This window comes from Oncorhynchus masou, unplaced genomic scaffold (assembly GCF_036934945.1).
Source record: "Oncorhynchus masou masou isolate Uvic2021 unplaced genomic scaffold, UVic_Omas_1.1 unplaced_scaffold_3607, whole genome shotgun sequence".
NCBI classification, from domain to species: domain Eukaryota; kingdom Metazoa; phylum Chordata; class Actinopteri; order Salmoniformes; family Salmonidae; genus Oncorhynchus; species Oncorhynchus masou.
This window is the reverse complement of record NW_027010012.1, coordinates 12,844-36,520: the sequence shown is the minus strand read 5'-3', so window position 1 is coordinate 36,520 and position 23,677 is coordinate 12,844. Positions and strand designations below refer to the sequence as shown.

General features: G+C 45.2%; 1 pseudogene; it reads left to right on the top strand.

The window, feature by feature from the left end:
* Positions 1–55: 55 nt before the first annotated feature.
* Positions 56–23,454, top strand: LOC135534582 (gamma-tubulin complex component 4-like; annotated as a pseudogene).
* The last annotated feature ends 223 nt before the right edge of the window (positions 23,455–23,677 follow it).

Genomic DNA, 23,677 nt, shown 5'->3' with positions numbered 1-23,677 from the left:
AGGGCATTACAATGGAGACGAGACAGTACAGTCCCAGAAGATAAGGGCATTACAGTGGAGACGAGACAGTCCCAGAAGGTGAAGGGCATTACAATGGAGACGAGACAGTACAGTCCCAGAAGATAAGGGCATTACAATGGAGATGAGACTGTACAGTCCCAGAAGATAAGGGCATTACAGTGGAGACGAGACAGTCCCAGAAGATAAGGGCATTACAATGGAGACGAGAGACAGTCCCAGAAGATAAAGGCATTACAATGGAGATGAGACTGTACAGTCCCAGAAGATAAGGGTATTACAGTGGAGACGAGACAGTCCCAGAAGATAAGGGCATTACAATGGAGACGAGACAGTCCCAGAAGATAAAGGCGTTACAATGGAGATGAGACAGTACAGTCCCAGAAGATAAGGGCATTACAATGGAGATGAGACTGTACAGTCCCAGAAGATAAGGGCATTACAATGGAGACAAGACAGTACAGTCCCAGAAGATAAGGGCATTACAATGGAGACAAGACAGTACAGTTCCAGAAGATAAGGGCATTACAATGGAGATGAGACTGTACAGTCCCAGAAGATAAGGGCATTACAATGGAGACAAGACAATAGACCGAGAAGATAAAGGCGTTACAATGGAGACGAGACAGTACAGTCCCAGAAGATAAGATCATTACAATGGAGATGAGACTGTACAGTCCCAGAAGATAAGGGCATTACCATGGAGACAAGACAGTACAGTCCCAGACGATAAGGGCATTACATTGGAGACACAAGTATTCACTCCTTCTGATATGACTGAGAAATCACACAAACACAATTACTTCGGAGGAAATGATTTAAGACACTCATAAAGCACTTTTCATACACCCATAGCGCTCTCCAAAAACTATTTGTGTTCTCAAAGGTCAACACATTTCTAATGTGACTTAGTTTAGAATTTTTCTGTAACAATACCATCTTTCTCCCAATTTAAAGTTCATCATGGTGGCTACAGTGGTACAGGGGCACAAAGTTGTCACAGCGCTCAGAGCAGAGTGCATCATGGGTAGGCACAGTTGAATCAATTAGTGTGGAATATGGAAATGAGGTCATATCCTGTCTGTCCTAATTAGATCCACGGCTGTCAGATCCTGGAGACGGTGTACAAGCACAGCTGTGGAGGTCTGCCCCCTGTTCGCATGGCCCTGGAGAAGTAAGTTATGGCCACAACTTTTTCACTCAAATGTGAAGTTAGCCTCTTATAGAAGCTTTATGCATTGCTTATGCTATTACTTGGATCTATGCTGCATGTGTGGTGTCATCCTGAAACTGATGCTGCAAGCCATATTTCCAGGCAAAACCTGAAGGGGTTAAGATCCCGGGGCGTGTATTTTTTAAAATTCGTTATTTCTCCCCTGGATAAATTATTCCCATGACACATGTCATCCCCTCCTACACATAAACACTTGAATCTATACTGATACCTGGCTGGTGTTTCTTAGGGCAACACAACATAAAGGATCTCTCTTCTGTCTGTCTACTCAGGATCCTGGCGGTGTGCCACGGGGTGATGTACAAGCAGCTGGCGGCGTGGATGCTGCACGGTCTGCTGCTGGACCAGAGTGAGGAGTTCTATGTGAAGCAGGGGCCCAGCGCTGGAGGGGCCGCCGCCAACCAGGAGGAGGACGAGGAAGACCTGGGGATTGGAGGCCTCAGTGGTAAACAGCTGAAAGAACTACAGGACCTGGTGAGAGCCCTTATGCTAAGATTCAGGATCAGCTTATATCTTCCTCAAATCTTAACTGGCTGATCTAAGGTAAGAGGAAAAACTGATTCTAGATCAGCATCTATTGCCAATTGCATCCATGTTTCCAGCTGAGAGAACTACAGAATCTAGTGAGATGGCGGGTAGAAGTTGCCCTTAGGCACAGCTTCAGGTTCAGTTTATATCTTCCCCAAAATCCTAAACTTAAATATCGGGTGGGGAGGCAAAACTGACCTAAGATCAGTGTCTATGGGTAATTTCATCCTACTTCATACCTTGGCACTTTATCTGTCCACTTGGATTTGAAGTGCTTGCGTTAGTGTAAAGCTTGCACCACTACTGTTAGAGTAAAGATTGTAGGATGGATAAGATCTAAAAGTCTGTATGTACTTCCAGTCAGTTTCAGGCGGCTGATTTGGGTCATTTTCATAATGCACAAAGCAGGAAAAACTAACTGAAACAGGAAGTAGTACCAAGACTGGTCCAATAAGACATGCTCATTTTCGTTTTCTGTTTGAAAATGTTTTCCATTGTGTTCCTAATGAACGATGCTGTTGTCTGTATTCCGTTGTAGAGGCTGATAGAGGAAGAGAACATGCTGGCTCCGTCCCTGCAGCAGTTCTCTGCGGGCTGAGATGCTGCCCTCCTACGTTCCCATCCGCGTGGCTGAGAAGATCCTCTTCGTGGGGGAGTCCGATCCAGATGTTTGAGAACCACAACCACAGCCCGTCCCAGAGCTGGTGAGAACCTGGTCCACACATGTACCTTTTGTTATTAGCTGTGGCTCGTTTCACGTTGACTTGTTAATGATTTAGCTACAGTAGGGAAACAGTAGAGGAGGAGAAAGGGGCGTTTTCTGTCATTTCACCCTCACTCAGGTAAGCACCATTAGTATTATTGCTGATTTTGGCATCTATTTGGTTTGCTTTGGTTGCTACACTTCTCTAAAAACTTCAACAACAAAAAAATCACCAAACTATCTCGCCGAGCACTACTTCAATGTAACATATTGCGACAATATCACTTCAGGAGATCCACGTTCAACTTGGAATGAAAGATTTTGGAAGATTTGATGGATCATGTTTTCCTCCCTCTGTGTGTGTTTGTGTCCAGGCTCTATACTGAAGCACCAGGAGGACATGTTTGCAACAGAGCTGCACCGTCTCAAACAGCAGCCCCTCTTCAGCCTAGTGGACTTTGAGAACCTCTGCAGACGGCATCCGCAGCACCGTGGCAGAGGTGGCGTAGCACTTCAACATATCTGAGGAAATGTCAGATGTGTTGTAAGTCTGCTGCAGCTTCCCACTATCAGCTGGACAAAAAGGTCCTGTTCTATTCAGTTGATATTAGGGCCATATTCATCTCAATAACTCCATACATTAGTCGTCGGTATGTGAATCCAATCAACAGTTTGTGAATGAATGTATCCTTCTATTTGCAGCACCTGTGGACATTAATGGTGGAAGATCTGATCTCCTGGGGCAACTGAAGGTTTGTATTTGGACTATCTAGCTGTGACAGTTTACAGTTGATTTCAGATTGTTAGTGGTCATGTTTGAGCTCGACTACATTGCTGTCAGACTGCTGAGAATCACTTATCTACAAATCCCCTTGCATCTCAAATAACTACTCCTTATGTGATCAAGATGAGTGATTCTGTGCCTCGCCTTGTTAAAGCTGACCCCTCAAACACGCCCGTTTCTCTTTCCCTGCTAGATCATAAAGGACTTTTATCTGTTGGGCCGTGGCGAGCTGTACCAGGTGTTCATTGACCACGCTCAGCACATGCTCAAGACCCCGCCCCGGCTGTCACTGAACACGGTATGTTTACAGATCCAGGATCAGTTTATTCTAACAGACATCTAAACTTGATAGTGCATTCTACCTCCTAAGGGCCTACTTCATCTTATGGAAAATTCCCCCTTTATTCAATCACAAACCATGGTCCTTTTGGAATACTTAAAAATGCAGTTTAAACTGGATCCTAACTTCCTCCTTTCTTGAAGTGATCACTGATCTAACACTGTGGCTAGGTCAAAGTAGGGGTTCCAGTAAATATCTTTCACCAACCCAGGCATTTATGATTGTTGTTATTCCAAGGAAGGAAGGAAAGGATGGAAGAATATGAACAGGTTCATGTGTGTGCAGTCATTCTTTGGATCTAACAGTGGCTGTTTTCTCCACCCTTCTTCCACAGATGTAAATGTGGCCTTTTCAGCAGGCTGCCCACAAGGTGTTGTTGGGCGACGACAACCTCCTGCCTCTCCTGCACCTCACCATCGACTACCAGGGGAAGGAGAGCAAAGGTTTGTTCCTCAGAGTGGCTTTTCATTGGAGCAGAAACCCTCTACGAGGAGTCTAGGAGATCTAACTGTATGTTTAACTAGAGCTGCTTAGAGTTTTCTTTTCACTCCCTACTAGACCTGGGCTCAGTACATGTTTATTTGAGTATTTGTTTTTGAAATACTTATTTTCAGTGTATTTTGTAATACATGCCAATACCTTAAGTGTATTTCCAAATGCATTCCAATATTCAGCTAGTTGAATTTTCAAAGAAAATATTTACTTTGAAATGTCTTTTGAAAGTAATTGAAATACCTAAATAGTATTTGAACACAGGTCTGCTCCCTACTACCACATGGCCCTAACTTACTCTTCCATGTTTGCAGATCTGTAATGTGGTGGAAGGTCCACCATGACACTTCTTATACCTTCTTATGCCATTCAGACCTGTACACATGGAAAGGTCAGGGCCAAGGAAGGGTAAGGAACATATTAGGCCCGCAGCTGTGTGCTCCAGTATATTTTCTTGTAACCAGTTGCTGCCATCTGGTGGCTAACAGTAAACAGTCTAGGCATGCCTGTCTTGGTCATCTCTCTCTCAGCACTCCTGCCAAAACCTGGCAACACCAGATGAGAGAAGGCAATCTGATGGATGTGTACTGGGAGTCACCTGGTATCTTTTAAAGCAGATGAGAAAGAAGGCTGTTGAACTTGGCACCCTAATCCACTTAATAATGCACTATTCTTCACAAGGTCTGGTCAAAGTAGTGCACTTCATAGGGTATAGGGTGCTATTTGGGATGGTCCATTCTTCTATGTCTTCTACCCAGTGTGTGCCATCTTGTGAACAATGTGATGGAGTGGATCAGAGGATGTGGAGAGGAATGGAGTGTGTGTTTATTTGGCTGAATAACAAAAAAAAAAAAAAAATAATAATAAATTAATTTAAAAAAAATGTAGGATCGTTGGCCTTCTCTCCCAATTGCTCCGGTACTGTTCAACCACGACCTCAGGCCATGCTCTGTCCACCATTTTCAATTTCCTTCATCACCATTCTTTATTAAGGTCTGTTCTGTTGTATTTATTTAGCCTACCCCACCACTAATGCGCAGAGATGTTGATATGAGTCGACCAAGAAATCTGTCACAGGCTGTATAATTATAAAGTCAACCAATGGGGCCATGCAGCAGCACCAGAATGTTTTGGTTTCTATATAGGCTATTGTTAAAAAATAGTCTAAGTTGTAACATTACTAAAGTTGTCTATCAAGTGTAAAATTTGAGTTCAACAGAACCAGTTATAACTGACGTATCTGATCATCAATCGATTAGAGAAAAAGCTACTTGTTTTTAACACAGTGGCCACAACTATCACCTAGGTTGGTGCTTGTTTAGTAACCTATATTGAACCTTCTTATGACAGCCTACTTCAAAAACAAATGGAACATAGTCACAAGTATATGGGGTGTTTGTTAAATTCTTTTAACCAAAAAATGAATGGGGTGAATTTGGAGCAGCAGTTTTGTTTGTTCCTGTGGCGTTTTAAAACTATTTATTTAGCAGAGCAGGAGGAAGGATGTTGAGCGGCAGAGTGGTTAACTAAGACTGGTCCATGAGTGAGATTTCAAACCGCTCAACTCTCTGACATCCTCTGGTGTGGAGCCATCCTGTGGCTAACGGTATGATTGTGTTCTCAGATGCCACAGGGACCAGGGGAAGGGGCCACTCCAGCAGGAGTCTCCCCCAGGGAGGTGCCCCCTACGGGCTGGGCTGCTCTGGGCTTGGCCTACAAGGTCAGTGGCCCCTGCACATCCTCTTCACCCCTGCCGTTCTGGAGAAGTGAGTATTGTACAGCAGGCAACGTCTGCCTCCCAAATGGTCCCTTATTCCCTATATAGTACTACTTTTGACCAGGGCCCAATGTGATTGCCGCAGGACCCGTAACAGTGGAGAAGTTTAGCCTCGTGCTTCAATGCTCTTAGTAGTTGTGGAAATCGACACAATATTGCTTTTACTTTGTGCATTGCGGACTCTACCTTTAACATGAAGTGGTATCCATTAGCAAATGTTTGTGCAAACAGACAATGGAATATTTGAACACTCCCAGTTTATTAGGCACACCACCCGTTCACGAACATGGATCTCCCTACAGACAGTGAGTCTGTGGCTTGCTATATAATGCAGGTAGACAGGCATTGAGGCATTCAGTTACTGTTCGATTGAGCGTTAGAATGGGCAAAATGACTGACCTAAGTGACTGGTATGATCTTCGCTGCCAGGCGTGCCGGATCAGTATCTCACAAGCGGCCTCCCTCCTGGGCTTTTCACGCATAATAGTGTCTAGGGTTTACAGAGAATGGTGTGACAAACAAAAAACCATCCAGTCAGCGTCAGTCCTGTGGGCAAAAACCGCTCGTTGATGAGAGGTTGAAGGAGAATGGTAAGAATCATGCAATCTAACAGTTGGGCCACAAACAGGCAAATAACGGCGCAGTACAACAGTGGTCTGCAGTACAGCTTCTCGGAACGCACAACTCGCCAACCTTTGTCACAGATGGTTATTGCATCAGACGACCACACTGGGCTCCACTCCTAACAGGTACAAACAATAAGAAGAGGCTCCAGTGGGCATCACCAACACTGGACAACTGAGGATTGGAAAAACATTGCCTGGTCCGACGAATCCGTGTCCTGTTGCATCATGTTGATGTAGGATGAGTCCATGGAACCCATCCTGCCTGGTGTCAATAGTACAGTCCGATGGATGCTGGTAGACCATAGCCAATCTGCAGCAACTGCGTGGTGCCATCATGTCAGCATGGAACAACATCCCTGTGGAACATGTCCGGCTTGTCGAATCCATTCCCCAAAGAATTCAGGCTCATAACTCATCTTGGAAAACCTAATGATTTATTATTTACATATTGAAAGAGCGGGGCTACTGAGAGAAACAGAACGGTGCTGTTTCAGGCCATGTGATAAACAACAATGCACTGTGGATGGAGGTGTGAGCATGCGGGTCTGGACAGGGGAGATGTAGTCGTTGATTGTGTGCATCTGTAAGTTGTTGTTTCTTAGGTCTGTATTTGGTTATTAACTAAAGAAGGGAATCCGGGCTGTTCTGGAGGGTGTCTGACCCAGTACTAGATGGGTATACCTAATACACTGGCCAGTGAGTGTATATAACCATTGTTTGTACCGTCATGTTTTTATATTCCTCACAAGTCTGTTGTTCTGCCCCTGAACAGGCAGTTATCCCATTGTTCCTAGGCCGTCATTGAAAATAAGAATTTGTTCTTAACTGCTTGCCTAGTTAAATAAAGGTAAAAAATATATTTTCCTTATGATCAGTTGTGTCGATTCAGTTTAGACTTAGCTAGTCTTCCTGAAACTGACACTATCGTCATGGCATATCCACGACCGTGTCCTGTCCCAGGTATAATGTAATATCCCTGACTCTGTCCTGTCTCCCAGGTATAATGTAATATCCCTGACTCTGTCCTGTCTCCCAGGTATAATGTAATATCCCTGACTCTGTCCTGTCTCCCAGGTATAATGTAATATCCCTGACTCTGTCCTGTCTCCCAGGTATAATGTAATATCCCTGACTCTGTCCTGTCCCCCAGGTATAATGTAATATCCCTGACTCTGTCCTGTCTCCCAGGTATAATGTAATATCCCTGACTCTGTCCTGTCTCCCAGGTATAATGTAATATCCCTGACTCTGTCCTGTCCCCCAGGTATAATGTAATATCCCTGACTCTGTCCTGTCCCCCAGGTATAATGTAATATCCTGACTCTGTCCTGTCTCCCAGGTATAATGTAATATCCCTGACTCTGTCCTGTCTCCCAGGTATAATGTAATATCCCTGACTCTGTCCTGTCTCCCAGGTATAATGTGATATCCCTGACTCTGTCCTGTCTCCCAGGTATAATGTAATATCCCTGACTCTGTCCTGTCTCCCAGGTATAATGTAATATCCCTGACTCTGTCCTGTCTCCCAGGTATAATGTAATATCCCTGACTCTGTCTGTCTCCCAGGTATAATGTAATATCCCTGACTCTGTCCTGTCTCCCAGGTATAATGTAATATCCCTGACTCTGTCCTGTCTCCCAGGTATAATGTAATATCCCTGACTCTGTCCTGTCTCCCAGGTATAATGTAATATCCCTGACTCTGTCCTGTCTCCCAGGTATAATGTAATATCCCTGACTCTGTCCTGTCTCCCAGGTATAATGTAATATCCCTGACTCTGTCCTGTCTCCCAGGTATAATGTAATATCCCTGACTCTGTCCTGTCTCCCAGGTATAATGTAATATCCCTGACTCTGTCCTGTCTCCCAGGTATAATGTAATATCCCTGACTCTGTCCTGTCTCCCAGGTATAATGTAATATCCCTGACTCTGTCCTGTCTCCCAGGTATAATGTAATATCCCTGACTCTGTCCTGTCTCCCAGGTATAATGTAATATCCCTGACTCTGTCCTGTCCCCCAGGTATAATGTAATATCCCTGACTCTGTCCTGTCTCCCAGGTATAATGTAATATCCCTGACTCTGTCCTGTCCCCAGGTATAATGTAATATCCCTGACTCTGTCCTGTCTCCCAGGTATAATGTAATATCCCTGACTCTGTCCTGTCCCCCAGGTATAATGTAATATCCCTGACTCTGTCCTGTCCCCCAGGTATAATGTAATATCCCTGACTCTGTCCTGTCTCCCAGGTATAATGTAATATCCCTGACTCTGTCCCTGTCCCCAGGTATAATGTAATATCCCTGACTCTGTCCTGTCCCCCAGGTATAATGTAATATCCCTGACTCTGTCCTGTCTCCCAGGTATAATGTAATATCCCTCACTCTGTCCTGTCTCCCAGGTATAATGTAATATCCCTGACTCTGTCCTGTCCCCCAGGTATAATGTAATATCCCTGACTCTGTCCTGTCTCCCAGGTATAATGTAATATCCCTGACTCTGTCCTGTCTCCCAGGTATAATGTAATATCCCTGACTCTGTCCTGTCTCCCAGGTATAATGTAATATCCCTGACTCTGTCCAGTCTCCCAGGTATAATGTAATATCCCTGACTCTGTCCTGTCCCCAGGTATAATGTAATATCCCTGACTCTGTCCTGTCTCCCAGGTATAATGTAATATCCCTGACTCTGTCCTGTCTCCCAGGTATAATGTAATATCCCTGACTCTGTCCTGTCTCCCAGGTATAATGTAATATCCCTGACTCTGTCCTGTCCCCAGGTATAATGTAATATCCCTGACTCTGTCCTGTCCCCCAGGTATAATGTAATATCCCTGACTCTGCCCTGTCTCCCAGGTATAATGTAATATCCCTGACTCTGTCCTGTCTCCCAGGTATAATATAATATCCCTGACTCTGTCCTGTCTCCCAGGTATAATGTAATATCCCTGACTCTGTCCTGTCCCCCAGGTATAATGTAATATCCCTGACTCTGTCCTGTCTCCCAGGTATAATGTAATATCCCTGACTCTGTCCTGTCTCCCAGGTATAATGTAATATCCCTGACTCTGTCCTGTCCCCCAGGTATAATGTAATATCCCTGACTCTGTCCTGTCTCCCAGGTATAATGTAATATCCCTGACTCTGTCCTGTCCCCCAGCTATATTGAATATCCCTGACTCTGTCCTGTCTCCCAGGTATAATGTAATATCCCTGACTCTGTCCTGTCTCCCAGGTATAATGTAATATCCCTGACTCTGTCCTGTCCCCCAGGTATAATGTAATATCCCTGACTCTGTCCTGTCCCCCAGGTATAATGTAATATCCCTGACTCTGTCCTGTCCCCAGGTATAATGTAATATCACTGACTCTGTCCTGTCTCCCAGGTATAATGTAATATCCCTGACTCTGTCCTGTCCCAGGTATAATGTAATATCCCCTGACCCTGTCCTGTCTCCCAGGTATAATGTAATATCCCTGACTCTGTCCTGTCTCCCATGTATAATGTAATATCCCTGACTCTGTCCTGTCTCCCAGGTATAATGTAATATCCCTGACTCTGTCCTGTCTCCCAGGTATAATGTAATATCCCTGACTCTGTCCTGTCTCCCAGGTATAATGTAATATCCCTGACTCTGTCCTGTCTCCCAGGTATAATGTAATATCCCTGACTCTGTCCTGTCTCCCAGGTATAATGTAATATCCCTGACTCTGTCCTGTCTCCCAGGTATAATGTAATATCCCTGACTCTGTCCTGTCCCCCCAGGTATAATGTAATATCCCTGACTCTGTCCTGTCCCCCAGGTATAATGTAATATCCCTGACTCTGCCCTGTCTCCCAGGTATAATGTAATATCCCTGACTCTGTCCTGTCTCCCAGGTATAATGTAATATCCCTGACTCTGTCCTGTCTCCCAGGTATAATGTAATATCCCTGACTCTGTCCTGTCTCCCAGGTATAATATAATATCCCTGACTCTGTCCTGTCTCCCAGGTATAATGTAATATCCCTGACTCTGTCCTGTCCCCCAGGTATAATGTAATATCCCTGACTCTGTCCTGTCTCCCAGGTATAATGTAATATCCCTGACTCTGTCCTGTCTCCCAGGTATAATGTAATATCCCTGACTCTGTCCTGTCCCCCAGCTATAATGTAATATCCCTGACTCTGTCCTGTCTCCCAGGTATAATGTAATATCCCTGACTCTGTCCTGTCTCCCAGGTATAATGTAATATCCCTGACTCTGTCCTGTCCCCCAGGTATAATGTAATATCCCTGACTCTGTCCTGTCTCCCAGGTATAATGTAATATCCCTCACTCTGTCCTGTCTCCCAGGTATAATGTAATATCCCTGACTCTGTCCTGTCCCCCAGGTATAATGTAATATCCCTGACTCTGTCCTGTCTCCCAGGTATAATGTAATATCCCTGACTCTGTCCTGTCTCCCAGGTATAATGTAATATCCTGACTCTGTCCTGTCTCCCAGGTATAATGTAATATCCCTGACTCTGTCCAGTCTCCCAGGTATAATGTAATATCCCTGACTCTGTCCTGTCCCCCAGGTATAATGTAATATCCCTGACTCTGTCCTGTCTCCCAGGTATAATGTAATATCCCTGACTCTGTCCTGTCTCCCAGGTATAATGTAATATCCCTGACTCTGTCCTGTCTCCCAGGTATAATGTAATATCCCTGACTCTGTCCTGTCCCCCAGGTATAATGTAATATCCCTGACTCTGTCCTGTCCCCCAGGTATAATGTAATATCCCTGACTCTGCCCTGTCTCCCAGGTATAATGTAATATCCCTGACTCTGTCCTGTCTCCCAGGTATAATATAATATCCCTGACTCTGTCCTGTCTCCCAGGTATAATGTAATATCCCTGACTCTGTCCTGTCTCCCAGGTATAATGTAATATCCCTGACTCTGTCCTGTCTCCCAGGTATAATGTAATATCCCTGACTCTGTCCTGTCTCCCAGGTATAATGTAATATCCCTGACTCTGTCCTGTCCCCCAGGTATAATGTAATATCCCTGACTCTGTCCTGTCTCCCAGGTATAATGTAATATCCCTGACTCTGTCCTGTCCCCCAGGTATAATGTAATATCCCTGACTCTGTCCTGTCTCCCAGGTATAATGTAATATCCCTGACTCTGTCCTGTCTCCCAGGTATAATGTAATATCCCTGACTCTGTCCTGTCCCCCAGGTATAATGTAATATCCCTGACTCTGTCCTGTCCCCCAGGTATAATGTAATATCCCTGACTCTGTCCTGTCCCCAGGTATAATGTAATATCCCTGACTCTGTCCTGTCTCCCAGGTATAATGTAATATCCCTGACTCTGTCCTGTCACCCAGGTATAATGTAATATCCCTGACCCTGTCCTGTCTCCCAGGTATAATGTAATATCCCTGACTCTGTCCTGTCTCCCAGGTATAATGTAATATCCCTGACTCTGTCCTGTCTCCCAGGTATAATGTAATATCCCTGACTCTGTCCTGTCTCCCAGGTATAATGTAATATCCCTGACTCTGTCCTGTCTCCCAGGTATAATGTAATATCCCTGACTCTGTCCTGTCTCCCAGGTATAATGTAATATCCCTGACTCTGTCCTGTCTCCCAGGTATAATGTAATATCCCTGACTCTGTCCTGTCTCCCAGGTATAATGTAATATCCCTGACTCTGTCCTGTCCCCCAGGTATAATGTAATATCCCTGACTCTGTCCTGTCCCCCAGGTATAATGTAATATCCCTGACTCTGTCCTGTCTCCCAGGTATAATGTAATATCCCTGACTCTGTCCTGTCTCCCAGGTATAATGTAATATCCCTGACTCTGTCCTGTCTCCCAGGTATAATATAATATCCCTGACTCTGTCCTGTCTCCCAGGTATAATGTAATATCCCTGACTCTGTCCTGTCTCCCAGGTATAATGTAATATCCCTGACTCTGTCCTGTCTCCCAGGTATAATGTAATATCCCTGACTCTGTCCTGTCTCCCAGGTATAATGTAATATCCCTCAATCTGTCCTGTCCCCCAGGTATAATGTAATATCCCTGACTCTGTCCTGTCTCCCAGGTATAATGTAATATCCCTGACTCTGTCCTGTCTCCCAGGTATAATGTAATATCCCTCACTCTGTCCTGTCCCCCAGGTATAATGTAATATCCCTGACTCTGTCCTGTCCCCAGGTATAATGTAATATCCCTGACTCTGTCCTGTCCCCCAGGTATAATGTAATATCCCTGACTCTGTCCTGTCTCCCAGGTATAATGTAATATCCCTGACTCTGTCCTGTCCCCAGGTATAATGTAATATCCCTGACCCTGTCCTGTCTCCCAGGTATAATGTAATATCCCTGACTCTGTCCTGTCTCCCATGTATAATGTAATATCCCTGACTCTGTCCTGTCTCCCAGGTATAATGTAATATCCCTGACTCTGTCCTGTCTCCCAGGTATAATGTAATATCCCTGACTCTGTCCTGTCTCCCAGGTATAATGTAATATCCCTGACTCTGTCCTGTCTCCCAGGTATAATGTAATATCCCTGACTCTGTCCTGTCTCCCAGGTATAATGTAATATCCCTGACTCTGTCCTCCCCAGGTATAATATAATATCCCTGACTCTGTCCTGTCTCCCAGGTATAATGTAATATCCCTGACTCTGTCCTGTCTCCCAGGTATAATGTAATATCCCTGACTCTGTCCTGTCTCCCAGGTATAATGTAATATCCCTGACTCTGTCCTGTCTCCCAGGTATAATGTAATATCCCTGACTCTGTCCTGTCCCCCAGGTATAATGTAATATCCCTGACTCTGTCCTGTCTCCCAGGTATAATGTAATATCCCTGACTCTGTCCTGTCCCCAGGTATAATGTAATATCCCTGACTCTGTCCTGTCTCCCAGGTATAATGTAATATCCCTGACTCTGTCCTGTCTCCCAGGTATAATGTAATATCCCTGACTCTGTCCTGTCTCCCAGGTATAATGTAATATCCCTGACTCTGTCCTGTCTCCCAGGTATAATGTAATATCCCTGACTCTGTCCTGTCCCCCAGGTATAATGTAATATCCCTGACTCTGTCCTGTCCCCCAGGTATAATGTAATATCCCTGACTCTGTCCTGTCTCCCAGGTATAATGTAATATCCCTGACTCTGTCCTGTCTCCCAGGTATAATGTAATATCCCGACTCTGTCCTGTCTCCCAGGTATAATGTAATATCCCTGACTCTGTCCCTGACTCTGTCCTGTCTCCCAGGTATAATGTAATATCCCTGACTCTGTCCTGTCCCCCAGGTATAATGTAATATCCCTGACTCTGTCCCTGACTCTGTCCTGTCTCCCAGGTATAATGTAATATCCCTGACTCTGTCCTGTCTCCCAGGTATAATGTAATATCCCTGACTCTGTCCTGTCTCCCAGGTATAATGTAATATCCCTGACTCTGTCCTGTCTCCCAGGTATAATGTAATATCCCTTACTCTGTCCTGTCCCCCAGGTATAATGTAATATCCCTGACTCTGTCCTGTCTCCCAGGTATAATGTAATATCCCTGACTCTGTCCTGTCTCCCAGGTATAATGTAATATCCCTGACTCTGTCCTGTCTCCCAGGTATAATGTAATATCCCTGACTCTGTCCTGTCTCCCAGGTATAATGTAATATCCCTGACTCTGTCCTGTCTCCCAGGTATAATGTAATATCCCTCACTCTGTCCTGTCTCCCAGGTATAATGTAATATCCCTGACTCTGTCCTGTCTCCCAGGTATAATGTAATATCCCTGACTCTGTCCTGTCTCCCAGGTATAATGTAATATCCCTGACTCTGTCCTGTCCCCCAGGTATAATGTAATATCCCTGACTCTGTCCTGTCTCCCAGGTATAATGTAATATCCCTGACTCTGTCCTGTCTCCCAGGTATAATATAATATCCCTGACTCTGTGCTGTCCCCCAGGTATAATGTAATATCCCTGACTCTGTCCTGTCCCCCAGGTATAATGTAATATCCCTGACTCTGTCCTGTCCCCCAGGTATAATGTAATATCCCTGACTCTGTCCTGTCTCCCAGGTATAATGTAATATCCCTGACTCTGTCCTGTCTCCCAGGTATAATGTAATATCCCTGACTCTGTCCTGTCTCCCAGGTATAATGTAATATCCCTGACTCTGTCCTGTCTCCCAGGTATAATGTAATATCCCTGACTCTGTCCTGTCTCCCAGGTATAATGTAATATCCCTGACTCTGTCCTGTCTCCCAGGTATAATGTAATATCCCTGACTCTGTCCTGTCTCCCAGGTATAATGTAATATCCCTGACTCTGTCCTGTCTCCCAGGTATAATGTAATATCCCTGACTCTGTCCTGTCCCCCAGGTATAATGTAATATCCCTGACTCTGTCCTGTCTCCCAGGTATAATGTAATATCCCTCAATCTGTCCTGTCCCCCAGGTATAATGTAATATCCCTGACTCTGTCCTGTCTCCCAGGTATAATGTAATATCCCTGACTCTGTCCTGTCTCCCAGGTATAATGTAATATCCCTGAATCTGTCCTGTCCCCCAGGTATAATGTAATATCCCTGACTCTGTCCTGTCCCCCAGGTATAATGTAATATCCCTGACTCTGTCCTGTCTCCCAGGTATAATGTAATATCCCTGACTCTGTCCTGTCCCCCAGGTATAATGTAATATCCCTGACTCTGTCCTGTCTCCCAGGTATAATGTAATATCCCTGACTCTGTCCTGTCTCCCAGGTATAATGTAATATCCCTGACTCTGTCCTGTCCCCCAGGTATAATGTAATATCCCTGACTCTGTCCTCCCCCAGGTATAATGTAATATCCCTGACTCTGTCCTGTCTCCCAGGTATAATGTAATATCCCTGACTCTGTCCTGTCTCCCAGGTATAATGTAATATCCCTGACTCTGTCCTGTCTCCCAGGTATAATGTAATATCCCTGACTCTGTCCTGTCTCCCAGGTATAATGTGATATCCTTGACTCTGTCCTGTCTCCCAGGTATAATGTAATATCCCTGACTCTGTCCTGTCTCCCAGGTATAATGTAATATCCCTGACTCCGTCCTGTCTCCCAGGTATAATGTAATATCCCTGACTCTGTCCTGTCCCCCAGGTATAATGTAATATCCCTGACTCTGTCCTGTCCCCCAGGTATAATGTAATATCCCTGACTCTGTCCTGTCCCCCAGGTATAATGTAATATCCCTGACTCTGTCCTGTCTCCCAGGTATAATGTAATATCCCTGACTCTGTCCTGTCTCCCAGGTATAATGTAATATCCCTGACTCTGTCCTGTCTCCCAGGTATAATGTAATATCCCTGACTCTGTCCTGTCTCCCAGGTATAATGTAATATCCCTGACTCTGTCCTGTCTCCCAGGTATAATGTAATATCCCTGACTCTGTCCTGTCTCCCAGGTATAATGTAATATCCCTGACTCTGTCCTGTCTCCCAGGTATAATGTAATATCCCTGACTCTGTCCTGTCCCCCAGGTATAATGTAATATCCCTGACTCTGTCCTGTCTCCCAGGTATAATGTAATATCCCTCAATCTGTCCTGTCCCCCAGGTATAATGTAATATCCCTGACTCTGTCCTGTCTCCCAGGTATAATGTAATATCCCTGACTCTGTCCTGTCTCCCAGGTATAATGTAATATCCCTCAATCTGTCCTGTCCCCCAGGTATAATGTAATATCCCTGACTCTGTCCTGTCCCCAGGTATAATGTAATATCCCTGACTCTGTCCTGTCTCCCAGGTATAATGTAATATCCCTGACTCTGTCCTGTCCCCCAGGTATAATGTAATATCCCTGACTCTGTCCTGTCTCCCAGGTATAATGTAATATCCCTGACTCTGTCCTGTCTCCCAGGTATAATGTAATATCCCTCAATCTGTCCTGTCCCCCAGGTATAATGTAATATCCCTGACTCTGTCCTGTCCCCCAGGTATAATGTAATATCCCTGACTCTGTCCTGTCTCCCAGGTATAATGTAATATCCCTGACTCTGTCCTGTCCCCCAGGTATAATGTAATATCCCTGACTCTGTCCTGTCTCCCAGGTATAATGTAATATCCCTGACTCTGTCCTGTCTCCCAGGTATAATGTAATATCCCTGACTCTGTCCTGTCTCCCAGGTATAATGTAATATCCCTGACTCTGTCCTGTCCCCCAGGTATAATGTAATATCCCTGACTCTGTCCTGTCTCCCAGGTATAATGTAATATCCCTGACTCTGTCCTGTCTCCCAGGTATAATGTAATATCCCTCAATCTGTCCTGTCCCCCAGGTATAATGTAATATCCTGACTCTGTCCTGTCTCCCAGGTATAATGTAATATCCCTGACTCTGTCCTGTCTCCCAGGTATAATGTAATATCCCTGAATCTGTCCTGTCCCCCAGGTATAATGTAATATCCCTGACTCTGTCCTGTCCCCCAGGTATAATGTAATATCCCTGACTCTGTCCTGTCTCCCAGGTATAATGTAATATCCCTGACTCTGTCCTGTCTCCCAGGTATAATGTAATATCCCTGACTCTGTCCTGTCTCCCAGGTATAATGTAATATCCCTGACTCTGTCCTGTCCCCCAGGTATAATGTAATATCCCTGACTCTGTCCTGTCCCCCAGGTATAATGTAATATCCCTCACTCTGTCCTGTCTCCCAGGTATAATGTAATATCCCTGACTCTGTCCTGTCCCCCAGGTATAATGTAATATCCCTGACTCTGTCCTGTCTCCCAGGTATAATGTAATATCCCTCAATCTGTCCTGTCCCCCAGGTATAATGTAATATCCCTGACTCTGTCCTGTCTCCCAGGTATAATGTAATATCCCTGACTCTGTCCTGTCTCCCAGGTATAATGTAATATCCCTCAATCTGTCCTGTCCCCCAGGTATAATGTAATATCCCTGACTCTGTCCTGTCCCCCAGGTATAATGTAATATCCCTGACTCTGTCCTGTCTCCCAGGTATAATGTAATATCCCTGACTCTGTCCTGTCCCCCAGGTATAATGTAATATCCCTGACTCTGTCCTGTCTCCCAGGTATAATGTAATATCCCTGACTCTGTCCTGTCTCCCAGGTATAATGTAATATCCCTCAATCTGTCCTGTCCCCCAGGTATAATGTAATATCCCTGACTCTGTCCTGTCTCCCAGGTATAATGTAATATCCCTGACTCTGTCCTGTCTCCCAGGTATAATGTAATATCCCTGACTCTGTCCTGTCCCCCAGGTATAATGTAATATCCCTGACTCTGTCCTGTCTCCCAGGTATAATGTAATATCCCTGACTCTGTCCTGTCTCCCAGGTATAATGTAATATCCCTGACTCTGTCCTGTCTCCCAGGTATAATGTAATATCCCTGACTCTGTCCTGTCCCCCAGGTATAATGTAATATCCCTGACTCTGTCCTGTCTCCCAGGTATAATGTAATATCCCTGACTCTGTCCTGTCTCCCAGGTATAATGTAATATCCCTGACTCTGTCCTGTCCCCCAGGTATAATGTAATATCCCTGACTCTGTCCTGTCTCCCAGGTATAATGTAATATCCCTGACTCTGTCCTGTCTCCCAGGTATAATGTAATATCCCTCAATCTGTCCTGTCCCCCAGGTATAATGTAATATCCCTGACTCTGTCCTGTCCCCCAGGTATAATGTAATATCCCTGACTCTGTCCTGTCTCCCAGGTATAATGTAATATCCCTGACTCTGTCCTGTCTCCCAGGTATAATGTAATATCCCTGACTCTGTCCTGTCTCCCAGGTATAATGTAATATCCCTGACTCTGTCCTGTCCCCCAGGTATAATGTAATATCCCTGACTCTGTCCTGTCCCCCAGGTATAATGTAATATCCCTCACTCTGTCCTGTCTCCCAGGTATAATGTAATATCCCTGACTCTGTCCTGTCCCCCAGGTATAATGTAATATCCCTGACTCTGTCCTGTCTCCCAGGTATAATGTAATATCCCTGACTCTGTCCTGTCTCCCAGGTATAATGTAATATCCCTGACTCTGTCCTGTCTCCCAGGTATAATGTAATATCCCTGACTCTGTCCTGTCTCCCAGGTATAATGTAATATCCCTGACTCTGTCCTGTCTCCCAGGTATAATGTAATATCCCTGACTCTGTCCCTGACTCTGTCCTGTCTCCCAGGTATAATGTAATATCCCTGACTCTGTCCTGTCTCCCAGGTATAATGTAATATCCCTGACTCTGTCCTGTCCCCCAGGTATAATGTAATATCCCTGACTCTGTCCTGACTCTGTCCTGTCTCCCAGGTATAATGTAATATCCCTGACTCTGTCCTGTCTCCCAGGTATAATGTAATATCCCTGACTCTGTCCTGTCTCCCAGGTATAATGTAATATCCCTGACTCTGTCCTGTCTCCCAGGTATAATGTAATATCCCTGACTCTGTCCTGTCTCCCAGGTATAATGTAATATCCCTGACTCTGTCCTGTCCCCCAGGTATAATGTAATATCCCTGACTCTGTCCTGTCTCCCAGGTATAATGTAATATCCCTGACTCTGTCCTGTCTCCCAGGTATAATGTAATATCCCTGACTCTGTCCTGTCTCCCAGGTATAATGTAATATCCCTGACTCTGTCCTGTCTCCCAGGTATAATGTAATATCCCTCACTCTGTCCTGTCTCCCAGGTATAATGTAATATCCCTGACTCTGTCCTGTCTCCCAGGTATAATGTAATATCCCTGACTCTGTCCTGTCTCCCAGGTATAATGTAATATCCCTGACTCTGTCCTGTCTCCCAGGTATAATGTAATATCCCTGACTCTGTCCTGTCTCCCAGGTATAATGTAATATCCCTGACTCTGTCCCTGACTCTGTCCTGTCTCCCAGGTATAATGTAATATCCACGACTCTGTCCTGTCTCCCAGGTATAATGTAATATCCCTGACTCTGTCCTGTCCCCCAGGTATAATGTAATATCCCTGACTCTGTCCCTGACTCTCCCTCCCAGGTATAATGTAATATCCCTGACTCTGTCCTGTCTCCCAGGTATAATGTAATATCCCTGACTCTGTCCTGTCTCCCAGGTATAATGTAATATCCCTGACTCTGTCCTGTCTCCCAGGTATAATGTAATATCCCTGACTCTGTCCTGTCCCCCAGGTATAATGTAATATCCCTGACTCTGTCCTGTCTCCCAGGTATAATGTAATATCCCTGACTCTGTCCTGTCTCCCAGGTATAATGTAATATCCCTGACTCTGTCCTGTCTCCCAGGTATAATGTAATATCCCTGACTCTGTCCTGTCTCCCAGGTATAATGTAATATCCCTGACTCTGTCCTGTCTCCCAGGTATAATGTAATATCCCTCACTCTGTCCTGTCTCCCAGGTATAATGTAATATCCCTGACTCTGTCCTGTCTCCCAGGTATAATGTAATATCCCTGACTCTGTCCTGTCCCCCAGGTATAATGTAATATCCCTGACTCTGTCCTGTCTCCCAGGTATAATGTAATATCCCTGACTCTGTCCTGTCTCCCAGGTATAATGTAATATCCCTGACTCTGTCCTGTCTCCCAGGTATAATGTAATATCCCTGACTCTGTCCTGTCTCCCAGGTATAATATAATATCCCTGACTCTGTCCTGTCCCCCAGGTATAATGTAATATCCCTGACTCTGTCCTGTCTCCCAGGTATAATGTAATATCCCTGACTCTGTCCTGTCCCCCAGGTATAATGTAATATCCCTGACTCTGTCCTGTCCCCCAGGTATAATGTAATATCCCTGACTCTGTCCTGTCTCCCAGGTATAATGTAATATCCCTGACTCTGTCCTGTCTCCCAGGTATAATGTAATATCCCTGACTCTGTCCTGTCTCCCAGGTATAATGTAATATCCCTGACTCTGTCCTGTCTCCCAGGTATAATGTAATATCCCTGACTCTGTCCTGTCCCCCAGGTATAATGTAATATCCCTGACTCTGTCCTGTCTCCCAGGTATAATGTAATATCCCTGACTCTGTCCTGTCTCCCAGGTATAATGTAATATCCCTGACTCTGTCCTGTCCCCCAGGTATAATGTAATATCCCTGACTCTGTCCTGTCCCCAGGTATAATGTAATATCCCTGACTCTGTCCTGTCTCCCAGGTATAATGTAATATCCCTGACTCTGTCCTGTCCCCCAGGTATAATGTAATATCCCTGACTCTGTCCTGTCTCCCAGGTATAATGTAATATCCCTGACTCTGTCCTGTCTCCCAGGTATAATGTAATATCCCTGACTCTGTCCTGTCTCCCAGGTATAATGTAATATCCCTGACTCTGTCCTGTCTCCCAGGTATAATGTAATATCCCTGACTCTGTCCTGTCTCCCAGGTATAATGTAATATCCCTGACTCTGTCCTGTCTCCCAGGTATAATGTAATATCCCTGACTCTGTCCTGTCTCCCAGGTATAATGTAATATCCCTGACTCTGTCCTGTCCCCCAGGTATAATGTAATATCCCTGACTCTGTCCTGTCTCCCAGGTATAATGTAATATCCCTGACTCTGTCCTGTCTCCCAGGTATAATGTAATATCCCTGACTCTGTCCTGTCTCCCAGGTATAATGTAATATCCCTGACTCTGTCCTGTCTCCCAGGTATAATGTAATATCCCTGACTCTGTCCTGTCTCCCAGGTATAATGTAATATCCCTGACTCTGTCCTGTCTCCCAGGTATAATGTAATATCCCTGACTCTGTCCTGTCTCCCAGGTATAATGTAATATCCCTGACTCTGTCCTGTCCCCCAGGTATAATGTAATATCCCTGACTCTGTCCTGTCTCCCAGGTATAATGTAATATCCCTGACTCTGTCCTGTCTCCCAGGTATAATGTAATATCCCTGACTCTGTCCTGTCTCCCAGGTATAATGTAATATCCCTCACTCTGTCCTGTCTCCCAGGTATAATGTAATATCCCTGACTCTGTCCTGTCTCCCAGGTATAATGTAATATCCCTGACTCTGTCCTGTCTCCCAGGTATAATGTAATATCCCTGACTCTGTCCTGTCTCCCAGGTATAATGTAATATCCCTGACTCTGTCCTGTCTCCCAGGTATAATGTAATATCCCTGACTCTGTCCTGTCTCCCAGGTATAATGTAATATCCCTGACTCTGTCCTGTCTCCCAGGTATAATGTAATATCCCTGACTCTGTCCTGTCTCCCAGGTATAATGTAATATCCCTGACTCTGTCCTGTCTCCCAGGTATAATGTAATATCCCTGACTCTGTCCTGTCTCCCAGGTATAATGTAATATCCCTGACTCTGTCCTGTCTCCCAGGTATAATGTAATATCCCTGACTCTGTCCTCCCCCAGGTATAATGTAATATCCCTGACTCTGTCCTGTCTCCCAGGTATAATGTGATATTCCGTTACCTGCTGAGTGTGAGGCGGGTGCAGTCTGAGCTGCAGCACTGCTGGGCTCTACAGATGCAGAGGAAACACCTCAAATCCAACCAGACAGACGCTGTCAAGTGGAGGCTACGTAACCACATGGCTTTCCTGGTGGACAATCTGCAGTACTACCTACAGGTGATTATATCTCCAGGAAATAACAAGTGTCATTTTGCAGACACTGTCACAGTAGTGAGTGCGTACGTTTCCATACTTGTCCCCGTGGGAATTGAACCCACAACCCTGGCTTTCCAAGTGCCATGCTCTACCAACTGAGCCACAACCACGTGTCATCTGTACATGCAAAGACTAAGTACTGTACAGTGCATCTGGTCTGTTTTTAAGAATAGAGAGCAGTAGTAAAGACAAGACTGTATAGTTTTTTTACCTGTTCATATTCAGCTTTGGGAGGAAATTTGAGAGGCTCAATGCACCACGGCCATATTAATGCAAACAAGCATTCCTTTCTTTGTTCTACAACTACAATGCACATTTGTTTTTGCTGCTCAGGCCCTCTTTCAAAACTGGTCCCATATCTGTATAGCCAGCTCAAAGGTGGTCATAGGAGTTGGCAAGACAACACATCTATTCCTATGACCAGGCTATGAATGACCTTGTTGTTGGTGCCATATTTCTAACCTCCTCTCTCAGGTGGACGTGCTGGAGTCTCAGTTCTCTCAGCTGCTGCAGCAGATCAACTCCACCAGAGACTTTGAGAGCATCCGGCTGGCCCACGACCACTTCCTTAGCAACCTGCTAGCACAGTCCTTCATCCTGCTCAAGCCGGTTAGTGTCTCAATTTATTAGCATTTGACGTGAATACAATGTGGCAGTAATTTAAGGCCACTTCAACGTCTTCTTTATTGCAGTCACGTTATGCAGATGATCAGATTGTCACTTTGATATGCTTCCTGACAAGGTAACCACTTACCTGACCCAATGGCACAACGCGACTGAAATGAAGACAACCTTGAACGTGTTATTGCGTGTTGAGTGCTAATCATGCATAACAACACTATCAAATTAGGATTCAGCCTTGAAGGACCACTTTGCTATGGTTTCCCATTCATTTTTGAATTTTGTCCAATGTCTTCTCTCCGATCCCAGGTGTTCCACTGTCTGAATGAGATCCTGGAGCTGTGTCATAACTTCTGCTCATTGGTCAGCCAGAACGTGGCTCCGCTGGATGAGAGAGGAACAGCCCAACTGGACATCTTGGTCAAGGTAAGGCTGTCTGCTAGGACTGCTAACAATAACCTTTCACCCATTGTCATGCCTATATTACTATATTATAGTAATTGCTTGTAATCTTTGGTGCTAGCTAAATGGCCAATGCAAACAATGAAGTACTTCATCTGTAATTTCAGGGTTTCAGTCGTCAGTCCTTCCTGCTCTTCAAGATCCTGTCAGGTGTCAGAAACCACCAGATCAACTCTGACCTGGCTCAGCTGCTGCTCAGGCTAGACTACAACAAGTACTACACCCAGTCAGGAGGCACCCTGGGCAGGTAGGGACCTGACATGACACTACACTACACTCTGGGCAGGTAGGGACCTGACATGACACTACACTGCACCCTGGGCAGGTAGGGACCTGACATGACACTACACAGCACCCTGGGCAGGTAGGGACCTGACATGACACTACACTGCACCCTGGGCAGGTAGGGACCAGACATGACACTACACTACACTCTGGGCAGGTAGGGACCAGACATGACACTACACTAC